This window comes from Ictidomys tridecemlineatus, chromosome 1 (genome assembly GCF_052094955.1).
Source record: "Ictidomys tridecemlineatus isolate mIctTri1 chromosome 1, mIctTri1.hap1, whole genome shotgun sequence".
In the NCBI taxonomy this organism is placed as follows: domain Eukaryota; kingdom Metazoa; phylum Chordata; class Mammalia; order Rodentia; family Sciuridae; genus Ictidomys; species Ictidomys tridecemlineatus.
Window position 1 is genome coordinate 77,213,480 of NC_135477.1, and position 17,964 is coordinate 77,231,443.

A 17,964-nucleotide genomic window follows, 5' to 3' on the forward strand; every position below is an offset into this window, starting at 1 on the left:
AAAAAATAAGTAATAAATAAAATCTTAAATAATTATAAATTAAAAAAGCCAATTTTTAAAAGTTATGGATCAAATCTTTAATTGAATTTTTTCAAAAATAGCACACTTTTCAAATGTGTTCAGTGTAATAATGTATATTTCACATAACAATACTGCTTTAATATACTTATGTAGTTGCTGAGGTACACTACTGTAGTATAAATGGAATATTTTGAGGCATACATAATACCAGAAAAGAATTTTTTAAAATTATAGACTTCACAAGCTCACAGTTCTGCTAGTATCAGTTCTTTATTGTTAAATGGTTTGACTGAAATAAGTGGAGTTTTCCTATAAAAGTAGCTTTAAGACAGGGGCTGTATGGACTAATGCTACATGCATCGCTATAACTTTAACATCCAATTTACTTCAGTTCTCTGTGACTTGAATGTCAATATACCTGTGTCCCATGTTTTCTCAGTTTTTTGTTTTGTTTTTTTCTCACCAGGGCCATTTCATATACTCTTCCATTTAGAGTTCAACCAAAGATGAAATGTACACCTCATTTCTTCAATTTTCCGCTTCTGAGCAAAATGGATTGAGGATCAGGAACCAGATTAATCTTACCACCTGAAATAATTTAAAAAAATGAATTGATAAAATGCAAGAAAAGAATGGTTTCCAAGACCCCAAACACCAGACAACAAAAGAGAGTAATCCTTTTGAGACAGGAAAGAAATGAGATGAGCCCTATAAGTGCCCCTGCTTACTGACTTGAGAAGTTTTAGACCACACTGAGGCACAGCCTGAAGAATTCCCTGAATTGAAGAAATAGATTTATTTGAGAGTCTGGGAGGACCAAGGCAGCTATATTCACAGAACCAGAGAGAGAGAGAGAGCAGCAGAGAAAGAAGACCCTAGATATCTGCAGTGTCCTCCTTGAACATTCTTGACTCCAAGGCCTGGCATCTACCAGCTCCCAGTAGAGTATTTATTAATTAGTACATGAGTTAAGGAAATTAACTATGTATGGTAAAAGAACCATCCAAAAGGTCAGAAGAACAGTGACAGTGATCACACAGGGTTTACCAAGCCAAGGCAGCCAAAGTAAGGAGAGCATCAGACTGAAGAATCTATCAGGCCAAGTGGAAAAATACCATAAGTCATGGGCCATTGGGTAGTATACTCAGGAAGGCCTTACCTGAGTAGTGGGGAATAATTAGTACTTAAATGAAGCAATGTTCTCCACCTAAACAGAACAAACAAACCCTAAACAGAAGATGAAGAACAGAAATAATCATAGTATTTTCAAATAACTAAAAGCTCAAGAAGGGCTGGAGACGTAGCACTGTTGGTACAGTGCTTGCCTTGCATGCACAAGGCCATGGGTTCAATCCCCAGCACCACCAAAAAAAAAGTTCAGGAAGATTTATAATAATTTAAAAGAATACAAAAATATCCAGCATCCAAGAAGTAAAATTCACAATGCATAACTTTCAGTGAAAGATCATCACGTAAGCAAACAGGCAAGAAAACATGACCCATAATAAGGATAATTAGCAAAACCACTCAGCACTGACAATGATGTTAGGAGTACGCAGAAGAAACTGGGCACAGTTGCAAGGCCTCTGATGCCAGCAACTTGGTAGGCTGAGGCAGGAGGATTACAAATTCAAGACTAGCCTCAGCAATTTAGCCAACCCCCGTCTCAAAATAAAACATAAAAAGGGCTGGAGATGTGGTTGAGTAGTTAAATACTCCTAGATTCAATCCCCAGTACCATAAAAATACTTAAAAAGTACACAGAAAAGTTAAATGTAGGCACAAAAAATTTTAAAAGGCCCAATCAAAATTCTGGAAATAATGATAATGGCTGAGATGAAAAATATATTGAGGGGCAGGGGTTGTGGCTCAGTAGTAGAGTACTCATCTAGCATGTGAGAGGCCCTGGGTTTGATCCTCCACACCACATATAAATAAATAGGTATTATGTCCAACTACAAGTAAAAAATCATTTTTTTTTTTTAAGAAAAATACACTGAATATTGAGCCAGGTGAGCTTTCACACACCTATAATCCCAGAAGCTTGAGAAGCTGAGGCAGGAGTTTAAAGCCAGAATCAGCAACTTAATGAGACCCTGTTTCTAAATAAAATTCAAAAAAAGGGCTGGGGATGTGGTTAAGTGCCCCTGGGTTCAATCCCTGGTACCCAAAACAAACAAACAAAAAGATTGGATGTGATGAAAAGTATATTAGACATTCCGGAAGAAAAGATCACTGACTTGAAAGCAGTCAAGTTCATTTTTCCAAAAAAAAAAATCCAGAAAACTGAGAACATTAGTGAGCTTTGTGATGACTTCAAACAGCCTAAAATATAAATGACTGGAGGGAGCTATTTAGGAGGGAGCAGCAAAAAATATATATTCGAAGAAATAAGAGCCTATAACTTTCCACACTAAAACAAACACAAAAACCAAAGCTCAAATGAAACCTAAACAAAAGAAAAATTAAGTAACGACACCAAGAAACATCATAATTAAATTGCTCAAAACAAGTGATTAAAAAAAAAACTTAAGGGGCTGCGGTTGTGGCTCAGTGGTAGAGCACTTGCCTAGCAGGTACCAGGCCCTGGGTTCCATCCTCAGCACCACATAAAAATAAATAAATAAAGGTATTGACAACAACAACTAAAATAAATAAATAAATAAAACCTTAAATGCAGCTGGAGGTGTAGCTCAGCAGCAGAACAAATACTTAGCAGGGAGCCCTCAAGTTCAATCCCCAGAACCAAAAAAAAAAAAAAAAAAAGTTACATAATACACAGATATAGATGGCTGGGTGCATCAGTGCATGCCAGTAATCCCAGCTACTCAGGAGGCTGAGACAGAAGGATCGTGAGTTCAAAGCAGTCTCATCAACGGTGAGGTGCTAATAAGCAACTCAGTGAGACCCTGTCTCTAAATAAAATATAAAATAGGGCTGGGGATGTGGCTTAGAGGTTGAGTGCCCCTGAGTCAATCCCCGGTACAAAAAACAAAGCTATGGATGACAAATTTGTTGGAAACAATGCATGTAAAAAGATAATGGATGTTTTAGTTAGCTTTTTTTGGTGTTGCTGCACCCAAAAAAAAGTGACAAGAACAATTTTAAGGAGGAAAAGTTTATTTGGGGGGCTCACAGTTTCAGAGGTATCAGTCCATAGATAGCCAACTCCATTCCTCTGGGCTGAAGTTTAAAAACTGAAAGTCAGACATCCCATTCAGGAAGACACAGCAGATACTACTTTATACTCCTCCCTCCCAGAGCAGCTAAATACTCTCAACATTACAGCAAATAAACATAGCATAGCCAGCTCAGTGGTAGAGAATGTGTAGTTGTTTTGTTTCGTGTTTTTTTTTTTCTTTGTTTGTTTTGGTACTAGGGATTGTACCCAAGGGTGCTTAATCACTGAGCCATATCCTCAACACTTTCTATTTTTTATTTGAGACAGGGTCCACAGGGTCCAGCTAAGTTGCTCAGACTGGACTTGAACTTGCAATCCTCCTGCCTTAGCCTACAGAGTTGCTGGGATTAAAGGCACATACCACAGTGCCCTGCAGAGCATGTGTTTTATGTGTTTAGCAAACAAGGCGCTGGGTTTGATCATCAGCATCCTGCACACACAAATCAAACAAACAACAACAACAAAAAAAGAAAAGAAAACAAACAAACAAACAAACAAACAAAACCCTACCAACTGAAAAGCTGAAAGAAAATGCAGACAAACAAAGAATCTTGGGACCAAATAATGGCATGGTGCTGGGTTCCCAAGTTTTCTTTTTGCCTCATATATTCTAGGCCAGACATTAGATAAGTCAGCAATCTGAAAATATTAATGGCAGCAAATTTATGTTTATTTTTTTTGTGGTGCTGCAGATGGAACCCAAGGCCTTGAACATGCCAGGCAAGCATGGCACTGCTGAGCTATACTGCCAGCCCAGTTTATAGATTTTAGAAGCCTAAAAGAACCCCTTCTCTTTCCAGCCAAAGGACCAGGAGAAAGCAGCCTTACAAGATAGAAAACTCTTAGAAATAAAAAACCTGCTTCAGCCAAACTCCATAGGGTGGGCAGGGGGACCAGACATGATGCTACTAGTATACTCATGTCAGCAAAAGATCTAAGGTGAACCCAGACTTCCACCCTCACTAGGCCTGCAAAACAAGTCAAACCTCACCCTCTCAGTCAAGGTGCTATTACTGAAGGTCTAGTGAAAGCCTGAAGTGGGAGCTTCCCTTCTCACTAATAACAAGGCATGCCTCTTACTCCCATCTCAGATTGTCAAAAGAGGAAAAGCCTAAAGGACAGTAATGAGGTGTCAGCTCCCCTCCCGGTGCATGCTGTATCAGAGAAAACCTACTAAAAACAGGAGCTAAAAATAAAAGCCAAAGTCTCATAATGCTCAAACTGTCCAGGATCTTTTCTTTTTTTTTAAGCATAATTACCAAGAAAGAGGAAAAATTTCCACTTGAACGAAATATAAAATCAACATCAAGATTTTGACATACCTCACAAGGATTTTTAAGCATCCATCCAAAAATACTTCATTGAGCAATCAAAACTCGTGCTTGAAAAGACTGGGGGGAAAAAACCAACAGAATGACTCAGCAAAGAAACAGACGACAACTGAATGATCCAAGAAGAAATGCTAGAAGGAAAAATATAATTACCAAAATAAAAATTACTCACTGGATGGGCTCAAAAGCAGAATGGCATCAAATAGGTGGGAAAATCAGTGAACATGAATTTTTTTTGGCAGGGGGGAGAGATAATGGGAATTGAACCCAGGGCCTGATACACACTAGCTAAGTGTTCAACCAGCCCATAGTGAACATGAACACAGAATAGAAACTACTCAATCTGAACAGAGAGAAAAAAAATGAACTGAAACTCAGAAACCTGCAGGACTATCACAAAAGATCTAACAATCATGTTATCAGAGTACCAAAGAAAGGAAAAACAGTTTGAGGCGAAAAGCATTAAAAAAATAGCTGAAAGTATCTCAATTTGACAAAGAAGCATAATGTTTGAGTTGATGTAGAAAAGGCATTTGACAAAATCCAACACCATCCATTTATGATAAAAACTCTCAGCAAGTTAGAAATAAGGGGAATCACTTCAACTTGATAAAGAGTATCTATAAAAACTACAGCTAGCATCACACTTAATTGTAAAAATTGCAGATTTTTCCCAAGTTTGGGAACAAGGAAAAGATGTCACCTTTTTTTTTTTTGTACTGGGGGATCAGGGGTTGAACACAGGAACACTTAACTACTGATCCATACCCCCAGCCCTTTTTATATTTTATTAAGAGACAGGGTCTTGCTAAGTTGCTTTGAACTTGTGATCCTCCTGCCTCAGCCTCCCAGGCCTCTGGGATTACAGTCACCACTCATTTTTTAATATTTATTTATTGCTATATCCCTAACCCTTGCAATCCTTCTGAGTCAATGGAATTACAGGGATGGGTCACCATAGCTGGCTCATCACTCTTATTGAACATGGTATGTAAAATAGGCAAAAGCCAGGTACAAACCATTATTCCATCAACTGGTGAGGCTGTGGCATGAGGATCACAAATTCAAGGCCAGTCTCAACAATTTAGTGAGGCCCTAAGCAACTTAAAAGAGACCATGTCTCAATACAAAAAATAAAAACTGGGGGGTGTAGTTCAATGGAAAAGCTACCCAAAGTTCAATTTCCAGTCCAGGAAAAAAAAAAAAAAAGAAAGAAAGAAAGAAAAAATGGGCTGAGGCAGTGGTAAAATTCCCTTAAGTTCAATCCTGAGTACTGTTTAATAAATAAATAAATAAATAAATAAATGAATGAATGAATGAATGAATGAATGAATGAATAAAATCATTTTTAAAAAGTCAAGAAAAGGAAATAAAGGCAGAATGGAACAAAAGTAAAATGTGTCCTATTTAGAGATGGCATATGTTCTACATAAAAATAAATCCCAAGAAATATGAAAAATAAGCCTTCCTAGATCTAATATTTTTACCTAGCACATAGAAAATATAAACAACACAAAAATCAAGTATATTTTCAAATATAATTGAAGATGCCCATGAAAAAAACTCAAGAAAATCTTAAGCAAATGAAGAGTACACTATGTAATAGTATGTGAAAAGCTCAACATTGTAAAGATTGGCAATTCTCTCCAAAATGACACAGGTTTAAAATATTTCCTATCAAAATTCCAGCAAGAGGGCTCAGAATGTTGCTCAGCAGCAGAGTGCTTGCCTAGCATGCCTGAGGCTTTGGGTTCCATCCCTCCCCAGCACCACCAAAAAGAACCCCACAAATTTCATTACTGGTTTCTTTCAATGTCCCCAAAATTCATCCATGTTGTAGCAGGTAATAGAACTGCCTTTCTTTTCAAGGTCTCCATTATATGCCACATTTTGTTTATCTATTCATTTATAAATGGGCACTTGGGTTACTTCCACTTTTTCCCTCCCATTTATTGTTGCCAGGTTGGGAACCAAACCCAGGGCATCTTGCATGCTAGGCAAGTTATTCCTACTCAGCTACACTCCCAATCCTACTTCCAGTTTTTGACTATTTGAATAATGCTGCTATGAATGTGGGTTGGTACAAATCTGAATCCTTGGGGCTGGGGATATAGCTCAGTTGGTAGAGTGCTTGCCTTGAATGCACAGGCTCTGGGTTCAATCCCCAGCACCTCTCCCCACAAAAAACAAAAATCTGAATCCATGCTTTCATTTTTCTTGAATATATGCTCCAAAGTGGAATTACTAGATTATATGGTAATTACATTTTTATTTTTTGAGCAAGAGCCATACAGTTTTCCATAGTAGCGGTACCATTTTATATTCCTACCAACAGTCCACAAGAGCATATTTCTTAGTTTAAGGATGAGAAAAAAAGTCTGAATCATAAAGAAAATATATGAAGCCTAAGACAAAGCCCTGAACTTACCCACAAACTGCTCAATTCGAGTTCTTTCCAAATGAATTTTCAAAAGAAATCAGTGCAAAATGCATTTAAAGATATGACTAGGAAAAAAAATAATTCGGTGTGGAAGGGGAGGTGGCAAATAGATGAGTGCACTATACACACCCAGCTTCCAGACCAGAAGGCAAAGGAAATCCACAAGGAAATATTTCAGATCAAAATACTGTATAGTAAAGCTGATGAAGGAAAAGTACAGGGGAAAGATAATGATATAAAAGAAATAAAGTTTTTGGAGAAAAACTATTTACTAATGGAGCAAGAAGTGGGAAGAAGTTTTGAGAAATAGTCTTGTGCAAGTTCTGACCTTTCAATATATGAATGTATTGCCTCAAAAATTTTCTTAAAACGCCAGGCACGGTGGCTAATCCCAGTGGCTCCAGAGGCTGTGGCAAGAGGATCGCAAGTTCAAAGCCACTCTCAACAATTTAGCGAGGCTCCATGCAACTCTGTGAGACTCCGTCTTTAATAAAATACAAAAAAGGTCTGGGGATGTGGCTCAGTGGCTAAGTGACCTAGTTCAATCGCCACTATTTAAAAAATAAGATGAAATAAAAAACCTTTACCATCACAACTCAATACCCGTGAAGGGCACCCTGACATGAGAGCAGCTCTCTAGTGCCTCCAAATCCCTTCAGGCCCACCATTCAGTCCCTGAATGCAACATCCGGGCTCTGAGAAAAGATTCTTCAGAACCGGTCCTTTCTGGTCTGTGCAGGATTAAGGGGAAGGCGCTCTAACCAAGCCAAAGATCCTCTGGAATCCTACTGCCATGACCAGCCCTAACCTCAAATCCCAGCAGGCAGTCCCACTCCGACTGGGTCCAATCCCAGGAGAACACAGGTGTGCGGCCCTGGACTTGGGACCTCCCGCTGGATGCCCTTCACCTGGGGCACTAAGTCTCCACGTCTCGGCTCTCAAACCAGGTCCCTAGGTGATTCCTTGGAGCACCTAGAATGCGGAACTCCAAGGACTTGGCAGACAGAGACTAAAAAGACGAGGCTTGTTTACCATCACCGTGGAAACCCCCCGCAGCGCGCGAGGCGGGGCTTCTGAGGGGCGGAACCAGACGGGAAGCTTCCAGAAACCTTACCACTTCCGGCGTTGCGGGAGGGCCACATCCCGAACACCTGGAAGCGCAGTCGGTGGACCCACGTCCCCATCCAACTGTCGACTGCAGGCGTGACCCCGAGCTGGCCCCTCATGATCTCCCCCTCAGGGAGGCGGCCAAGTCCGGCCTTCAGGCCATAAGGACAGCGGCGAGGCGGGGCCTCAGCGGCCAACGCCCGGAGGTGGGGTTGCGGTGGCGCCATTGTTACGTGGCTAGAGCGCATTCGAAGCGGGCGGGCCCGAGAGAAGGTAGTGGCTGCGCAGGCGCGAGCTTGTCTGTGGAAGGAAGGCGGGTAGGAGAACCCGGCTCTGCAGAGCGCCCCCCGAGACCTTTACTACGGGCTGAGCACCGCTGTGGAAGTGAACGGGAGTCCATCCGAAGGACTTCTGATTTGAAACCCTCATGAGAGAAGGAAATGAACGTCCTTTCCTAGGAAGGAAGAAAGGAGACGGAGAAGCCCGGAAACAGGACGGGCATGACTTGAGTTGAGGAGTGAGAAACATAGGTCTTGGGAAGACAGACATTTGGGTCTTCGCTGTGTACCCTCAGGTTACTAAAAGTGACACCTGGTTCCCATGGGAGGCAAGACTGGCTTCTGGCCTGGTTCTCAGGGACAAATGCAGGTGCTGTAGATGTACCTTTGCTCCTGGAGAAAAGCCTCCATTTGTATGTGTTTAAAGCCTCGGCTACCTTCAGACATGGCATGTTTGCTCTAAACAAGGCAGAAGTTAGTTCCCCAGCCCTTGCTGAGGAGTTAAGTGAATGCACACAGTATCAGAGACCATGATTTATCATATTTGAGGGGATGGGGTAGCTAAGTGGTGGTGTTGCCTACCTAGCATTTGTAAGGTCACAGTATGATCTCCAGCAACACACCTACGCCAACATCCTTTCCATCTAAATGTAGTCAAGTGCAACACTGTTAAAAATAATAATAAAAAAGAAAAAACTCTTTTGCAAAAGTTAGTCTCCAAGGAGGAGCCTTATTTTTACTTTTCACTAGGTTAGTGGTGGTGGTTATTTCATCATGAATGACCCTGGTGTGAATCTCAGAAATAGAGTCAGTCACAACAGCTCTCCAGTCCCCATCTCCAGGTTCTGACTCTTCTCTGACATTTCAGAAATCCCTCCTGAGTCTTCCCATACCCCCTCAAATAGACATGCAGCCATCAGTTACTCAAAGTGTACAAATCACTCAAGCTGTAAATGGATTAAAAATGCCAATGGATAGGAGAAGTTGTGGCAAGGCAGCATTATCAAAGAGGAAGGAAGGTCACTCTTTTTTTTCTTTTTTGTTTTGGGGATTATTTTTTATTTATTTATTTTGAGACAGGGATTCACTACATTGCCCAGGCTGGCCTTGAACTTGTGATCCTCCTCAGCCTCCTGAACTGCTAGGATTACAGGCTTGTACCACTGTACCTAGGTAGAAAGATGTCTCTTTCAACCTTGTAAGTACATCTCTTCAGGAACATGAGAAAACAGCAAGGGAAGGCATTGGGCTCTGACATGCCAACAAAACATAGAAAATAAGATACACAAGTATTAACATTAGTCACTATGGGATAGTCCAGCCTTTTGCAGTAACAGTGGACAGACGTTTCTTCCTATAATAAAAGATGGATATGCCAGACGTGGTGGCATAAGACTATAATCACAGGACTGAGGCAGGGATCACAGTTCAAGGCCAGTTTCAGCAAATTAGCAAGACCTGTCTCAAAATAAATAAAAAGGACTGGGAATCCAGGCTCAGTAGTGCATGCCTTAATCCCAACAGTTTGGGAAGCTGAGGCAAGAGGACTGCAAGTTCAAAGATGGCCTCATCAGTTTAACGAGGACCTAAGAAACTCAGCAAGACCCTGTCTCAAAATCAAAAAACAAAAAGGGCTGAGGAACTAGGGTTGTGGCTCAGCGGCAGAGTGCTTGCCTACCAAGTGTGACGCATTTGGTTCAATCCTTAACACCTCATACAAAAATAAACACATGCTGTCCATCTACAACTACAAAAAAAATTTTTTTTAAGTTGTGGGGGCTGAGGATGTAGCTCAGTGGTTAAGCATCCCTGTGTTTAATCAGAAAAGTAGAGAGTTTATTTAACATGTAGCAAGTATGATTTGGGAGAGGAGTTTTTGTCTTCTGGAATTTGGTAGTTTTCATTACATTGTGTGTGTGGGGGGGAGAGGATATCTAACACTGCTATTCAACAAAGATGTGAGCTTCATATATATAATTTTAAATTTCTCGTTAGCCACATTTATAAAATTAACAGGTGAAATTAATTTCAGTATTTTAATATGTAAAATGATGCAGACACTATGGAAAACACTTATGATGGATCCTCAAAAAGTAAAAAGTAGAGTTGAGTGTGTAGTTCAGTGGTACATCAATAATATGCATGAGACCCTAGGTTTGATCCTCAGTACCACAAAAAAAAAAAAAAAATTAAAATTAAACCAGATGTGGCAATACATGCCTGTACTCTCAGCTTCTCCTGAGGGAAGAAGACAGCATGTTTGAGGCTAGCCTGTGCAACTTAATGAGACACCATCACAAAGTGAAATTTTAAAATTTGGGCCAGGGCTGGGGATGTAGCTCAGTGGTAAAGCTCCTGCCTCACATGTGTGAGACACTGGGTTTGATCCTCAGCACCAGATAAAAATAAATAAATAAATAAATATATTGTGTCCACCTAAAACTAAAATATTAAATAAATAAATAAAGATATTGTGTGTTCATCTACAACTAAAAAAAGATTAAAAAAAAAACAAAAAACGTTTGGGCCAGGCGCAGTGGCACACAGCTGTAATCCCAACGGCTTGGGAGGCTGAAACAGGAGGATCCCGAGTTCAAAACAGCCTTGGCTATTTCGAGGCACTAAGCAACTCAGTGAGACCCTGTCTAAATAAAATACAAAATAGGACTGGGGATTTTGTGCCATGTTTGAGTACCCCTGAGTTCAATCCCCAGTACAATAAAAAAAAGTTTGGGAATGTAGATCAGTGGTAGAGCGCTTATCTAGCATGGGTAAGATCCTGGATTCAATTCCCTACCACTGCAAAAAGTGAATTTAAAAATAGAATTATATATAATCCAGCAATAGTAGTACTGACTATTGATCCAGTAGGGGACTCAAACAGATATATGCAAGCCTATGTTTTTGTGGTTTTTTTAACCATGATTTATTTTTATTTTTTTTAGTCATAAATGACAGCAGAATGTATTTTGACATATAATACATACATGGAATGTACATACATCAATCATAATGTCTATTCTATTCTGCTGCCCTTCCTATCCCCCCTACTCCTCCCCTCCTCTCCCATAAACCTATGTTTATAATAGCATTATTCATAATAGTCAAAAGATGGACGTCGAAAGTGATATATACACAAAATGGAATATTACTTTATTTTTTTTTTAGAAATATTCTTTTTGGGGCTGGGGATGTGGCTCAAGCGGTAGCGCGCTCGCCTGGCATGCGTGCGGCCCGGGTTCGATCCTCAGCACCACATACCAACAAAGATGTGTCCGCTGAGAACTAAAAAATAAATATTAAAAAAAAAAATTCTCTCTCTCTCCTCTCTCTCTAAAAAAAAAAAAATTCTTTTTTTTAAGAGAGAGAGAGTTATATAATTTTTTTTAATATATATTTTTTTAACACAGTGCCTTCATTTTTATGTGGTGCTGAGGATTGAACCCGGGTCCCACCCGTGCTAGGCGAGCACTCTACTGCTGAGCTACAATTGGAATATTACTTTAAAAAGGAAGGAAATTTTGACAGGTTCACCATGCATGAATTCTATGCATGATGTTAAATGAACTAAGGCAATCACAAAAGGAATAATACTATATGATTTCACTTCTATGAGGTACCTAGAATAATCAAATTCATAGGGACAAAATAAAATGGTTGCCAGAAGTTGGAAGATGAGAAAATATGGCATTGTTAAATATGTGAGGAGTTTCAGTTTTACAAGATAAAAAGCATTCTGGTGATTGGTTGCACAACAACATAAAGTTCAAGACAGTGTGTAGTTTACACCCCTGATATGTACACTTTTTTTTTTTTTTTTGACTGGGGATTGAACCCAGGGCAACTGCCCATTCACCAAGCCTTTTTTATATTTTATTTAAAGATAGCGTCTAAGTTGCTTTAGGGCCTTGCTAAATCGCTAAATTGTTGACACTGGCTTTGAACTTGCAATCCTCCTGCTGCAGGCACTGGGATTACAGATGTATGCCTTCAGGGCTGGCCTGAACTGTATAATTAAAAATGGTTAAACTAGTAAACTTTGCTAGGTGCAGTAGAATACCAACTACTGAAATACCAAGTACTCAGGAGACTGACACAGGAAGATCACAAGTTCAAGATCAACCTGGACAACATAGTAAGAACCTGTCTCAAAATAAAAATTCAAAAGGGCTGGGGATATAGCTCAGTGACTAATTGCCCCTGAGTTCAATCCCTAGTACCAAATAAAAGTGTGTGTGTGTATATATATATATCCATATCCCCAGGCATATATGTGTGTATACATACATATGTTTGTATATGTATATATACTATGTATATTTGTGCACATATATATATGGATATGTAAACACACACACACACACACACACACACACACACACACACACACACACACATATGCATGCCTGGGGGTGTAATTCAATGCCAGAGCACAGGCTTAGTATACACAAGGCCCTGGGTTCAATCCCCAGCACCAATAATAATGATAGAAAAATTTAAAAGTAACTACGAAGTTACTCAGTGGCACTAGCCATGTTTCAAGTGCTCACCAGGCCTGTGTGACTAAAAGCCCCCTGTATCACACAGATCAACTTCAGACTTAAAAGAAAAAAGGTTGGAAATCCCTCTATCCTCAACATGCCACTGTACAAAGGATGCCCCAGACTCCCTCTTTGCTTTAAGTCATTGACTTTCTTGACTTATTCTGGAGGGTTAGAATTCCTTTATCTGATAAGTCTTGCTTATCATTCTAATTATTTCATAATAAGCTTCCTATTGCTTTAGGGAGTTTTACTTGTATATACAGAAGAAAATGTGGCCTTCTAATATGTTAACTATCCAATTTCAAGAACTTACTCTAATTCCATTAGTCAACCATGAAGTTTTACCCAAAAATAATGATTTCACATTGAGGTCACATTGAGGTCATCTTAAGAATTAAAAGCAGCTTGTTATAAGGATATCTCATTTGTGAACAGGTTTCAAGGACAAAAGGGTGAAGGCGAGCTACCAGGCATCAAGAAGGTCAGCTCTGACTTTTCTTCCCTTGATGGCTTAAGTGTGGTTGGTTTTTTCTTACAACTCTTAGTATAGTGTGGGCAACAGATGCTCAATATACATTTATCTTAGACAAAGATTGGAGTTGTATTATTTTTCTATTAGTTTGTATTTTTCATTACCCTCTGATGTAACAGAACCTTTTTTTTTTTTAACATTTCTTATATGTGGCTTCTAAAACTTTTTTTCCTTTCCTTAAAAGGCATACTATCTGACTTATTTATCCCTCAGCTTGGTGGGAAGCCCTCTCAATGTAAGTGCAGAATAATTTAATTCTCTGTATTTTCCATACCATTAAATGCTCAATAAGTTCTCAGTATTTGCCCACTAATAAAAATGTTTTTCCTAGGTGAGCAAAGTGGTGCACGCCTGTAACCCCAGCAATTCAGCAGGCTGAGGAAAGAGGAGTGCAAGTTCAAGGCCAGCCTTAACAAATAAGTGAGGCTCTGCTTACTTAGCAAGACCCCCGTCTCAAAAAATAAAAAGGATAGAGCCAACCAGAGTGGCGCATGCCTGCTTCAAGAAGTTAAAGCAGGAAGATCTACAGTTCAAAGCCAGCCTTAGAAATTTAGCGAGGTCCTAAACAACTTAGCAAGACTCTGTCTCAATATTAAATATAAAAAGTGCTGGGGATGTTGCTCAGTGGCAAAAGCACCACTGGGTTCAATCCCCAGTATAAAATAAATAAAAATAGAAAAATTTAAAAAGGCTAGGGATGTAGCTCAGTGGTAAAGCACCCCTGGGTTCAATCCCCAGTACCAAAAAAAAAAAGAAATGTTTTCCTAGGTGGGTGGGGATAGTAGCTCAGTACTAAGAACGCTGATGCAAGGCACTAAGATCGTTCCCAGTAATGGGGGTAAATGCTTTCTTCTATAGGGGTTTACATGTACTTTAAATGAAAATTTCCAGTCTTATTTAACAAAGGTAAATTTGTTGCTCACCAGTAATCAAGGGGAAGGACCAAGTTTAATTTAGTTACTGCTACATCCAGAGAGGCTAGCTTGGTCCCCTACCTAACAGGATGTTCAAGTAATGTTGAATTAATAAATAAATCCAGGGGGAGGTTTTGTTGTTGTTGTTGTTGTTGTTTTGATACTGGGGATTTAACCCAGGGGCACTTCACCATTGAACTACATCCCCAGTCTATTTACTTTTTTATTTTATTTCATTTTGAGACAGGGTCTCATTAACTTGCTGAGGGCTTTGATAATTTGCTGAGGCTGGCCTCAAACTTGAAATCTTCCTGTCTCAGCATCCCAAATTGCTGGGATTATAGATATGCACCACTGCACCCAGCATAAATCACTTTTTAAAATAAACTGCCTTAAAATAATTACTTAATTTCATTTATTAGTCCTTGGAGAAAATTTTCAGACCTTATAAATATACTTAAAACAGAGCAAAAACTAACCTTTCTACATCACTCAATTTGGGTTTTTTTTTGGGGGGGGGATTACCAGGGATTGAATTCAGGGGCACCTGACCACTGAGTCACATCTTCATCCCTATTTTGTATTTTATTTAGAGAAAGGGTCTCACTGAGTTGTTAGTGCCTCACTTTTGTTGAGGCTGAATTTGAATTAATGTCCTCCTGCCTCAGCTTCTGAAGCTGCTGGGATTACAGGCATGCGCCACTACACCTGGCTTGCTCAGTTTTTTTATAATCATAAAGATACCTGTAAGGGGCACAGTTGCCCAGAGTACATTTTGGCACCACAAAGAGCCATAGTGACAGCAGCTAAGTCAGGGAAATGGGGCTGCTGGCAGGTGTGGTCAAGAGAAACTAAAACCAACTTATGACACTCAGCTAACATCGCCATGGGAAATGATGAGTTTAGAGATCACATTTACAGGAAATACCAAATTGTTTTTCAGTGCTTTTACAGATTTTAGTAGACTTATTTATATATTTAATATATTGTAGATTGAATCAGGTGATTTTGTCCTATCTTAGAGGACAAAGGCAGAAGTCAGACTAGCCAGGACAGAAGAGAAAGACCTCTTATTTCACTGTTGAGGAAATTCAGCCATGGAAGTTAAAATGACTTTTCCATAGTAATCCAAGAAGTAAATGACTGCACAGAACCAGAATAGAACTCGATACACATGCTTATAATTCCTGTGACTCAGGCTGAAACAGGAGAATAACAAGTTCAAGGCCAGCCTCATCATCTTGGCGAGAGTGCCAGGGATGTGTAGCTCAGCTCTAGAATTCTGCTGATTTAAATCCCTGGTATCACAAAAAAAAAGTAAGAGAAGAAAACCAGGATGCTTGGGTCCAATTCTAATGATTCTTCTCTGAAGGCAAACTGATTCTTTGTCCTGTGTATGTTTGTTTATGTCCTTGCTTTGCATATTAGTAAAAGACTGTAAAAATAAACTTGTAAACTGAAACCGTACAAAGCGATCTTGTTGATTAATAGGAAAAATTATGATTGTTCTGTAACCTTCAAAATTTTTTGCCAAGAGCCTGAAGGTGTAGCTCTATGATAGAGCACTTGCCTAGCATTTGTGAGGTCCTGGGTTCCATACCCAAAACCCATCCAAGCACAGTAGCACACAGCAACTCAGGAAGCTGAGGCGGGAGGATCACAAATTCAAGCCCAGCCTCAGCAACTTAGCAAGGCTCTAAACAATTTAGTAAAACCCTGTCTCAAAACTTAAAAAAAAAAAAAAAAAAAAAAAAGGTCTTGGGATGGGGATGTTGTAGCTTAGTGGGTAAAAATGCCCATGATAGGCTGGGGTTATAGCTCAGTTGTAGAACACTTGCCTAGCACATGTGAGGCACTGGGCTCAATCTTCAGCACCACATATAAATAAATAATAAAGGTATTGTGTCCATCTACCAAAAAAAAAAAAAAAAGAGAGAGAAAATTGCCCATGGGCTGGGGATGTGGCTCAAGCCATAGCGTGCTCGCCTGGCATGTGTGCGGCCGGGGTTCGATCCTCAGCACCACAGACAAAAACAAAAGATGTTGTGTCCGCCGAAAACTGAAAAATAAATATTGAAAATTTCTCTCTCTCTTTCTTAAAAAAAAAAAAAAGAGAAAAAAAAAAACATAACAAATCCACTTTATAAAAAAAAAATCAACAGGATAGCATACACACAAAAAAACTTGCTGAAACATTAAAACCTCCGTGTCAGTTATAAATGTATAAGGAAATGAAAAAATTAGTAAAACTAATATTTCTGTAGTACTGTGTATCTTTTTTTTTAAAGAGAGAGAGAGAGAGAGAGAGAGAGAGAATTTTTTTTTTTTTTTTAGTATTTATTTTTTAGTACTTGGCGGACACAACATCTTTGTTTGTATGTGGTGCTGAGGATCGAACCCAGGCCACACGCATGCCAGGTGAATGCGCTACGGCTTGAGCCACATCTCCAGCCCCTACTGTGTATCTTAATATATTAATAATAATATTATTATAATATATTAATAATAACTATATATTATAATATATTAATAATAATATAAAAGATATATGTGATATATATATATATATAAACCAAAGTTTAAATTTGCCTCTTCTTTTCACCATATAATTTATGATACATAGTGAACATTCTTATCTATACTTATACTCCTTTATGAATTTGGATCAGCTTCCAACATTTTTATCCTTTACCTTTTCTTGGTGATGGTGGGGAGGGGGTACTGGGGATTGTACTCAGGGGCACTTTACCACTGAGCCAAATCCCCAACACTTTATTTTTTAATTTTGAGACAGGGTCTCATTAAATTGCTTAGGGCCTCACTAAATTACTGAGGCTAGCCAGGTGTAGTGGTGCACACCTGTAATCCCAGCAGCTCAGGAGGCTGAGGCAGGAGGATAGGGAGTTCAAAGCCAGCCTCAGCAATTTATCAAGGCCCTGATCAATTTAGCAAGACACTGTCAAAATATAAAAAAGGATTGAGGGTATGGCTCAGTGATTAAGTACCCCTAGGTTCAATTCCCCCGTACAAAACAAAACTAAAACAAAAGTTACTGAGGCTGCCCTCGAATTTGCAATCCTCTTACCTCAGCCTCCAAAATCACTGGTATTACAGGCATGAGCCCTTTGCATTTTTTATGTCATGAAATATCTCCAAGAATCTTGGAGATACTTTAATGTAAACTTTTTGCCAGCACCTCTTCCCCTAGGACACTATCAGCCTTTCTGTTCCAAACATTTTCCTCATTTGGGTTGATAAGCTTTCTTCAGCAGATCCCTCTGCCTGCAGATATAAGGGGTTCTTGAACAGTGGAAGCATCAAGTCCCCAACAGGTTTTTTTTTCCTAATACTCCTTTATATTTCACTCCAACTGTTACCATTTTTTCATTTCTTTGCTGTATTTCCATCTTTGTTGGCAAATATAAAATGTCTTATGTGGGTTAATTACTAGGAGATGAGAAACAACACAACTCCACATGCTTTTCTGTTCTTTGAACTGAGTAACAGATACTCAGTGACCAATCACAGATTTGCAAAGAAATTTGGAGACTGGCCAATAATCACTGTGTGCTTAAGTTATGTGTGACTGGCCTGTGAGCTTAGCGAAGTGGCTCAG

At 39.3% G+C, this 17,964-nt stretch overlaps 1 long non-coding RNA gene across 2 annotated transcripts; it reads right to left on the bottom strand.

The window, feature by feature from the left end:
• Positions 1 to 272: 272 nt before the first annotated feature.
• Positions 273 to 8,350, bottom strand: LOC144376183 (uncharacterized). Of its 2 annotated transcripts, XR_013436373.1 has the most exons (4): positions 8,088 to 8,350; positions 7,302 to 7,457; positions 4,525 to 4,593; positions 273 to 609 (listed from the first exon to the last, which is right to left on the bottom strand). It is a non-coding gene; the product is annotated as an uncharacterized LOC144376183 (long non-coding RNA). The 2 variants fall into 2 exon arrangements; XR_013436374.1 differs by lacking the exon at positions 7,302 to 7,457 and having other exon boundaries at positions 8,088 to 8,348.
• Positions 8,351 to 17,964: the final 9,614 nt, after the last annotated feature.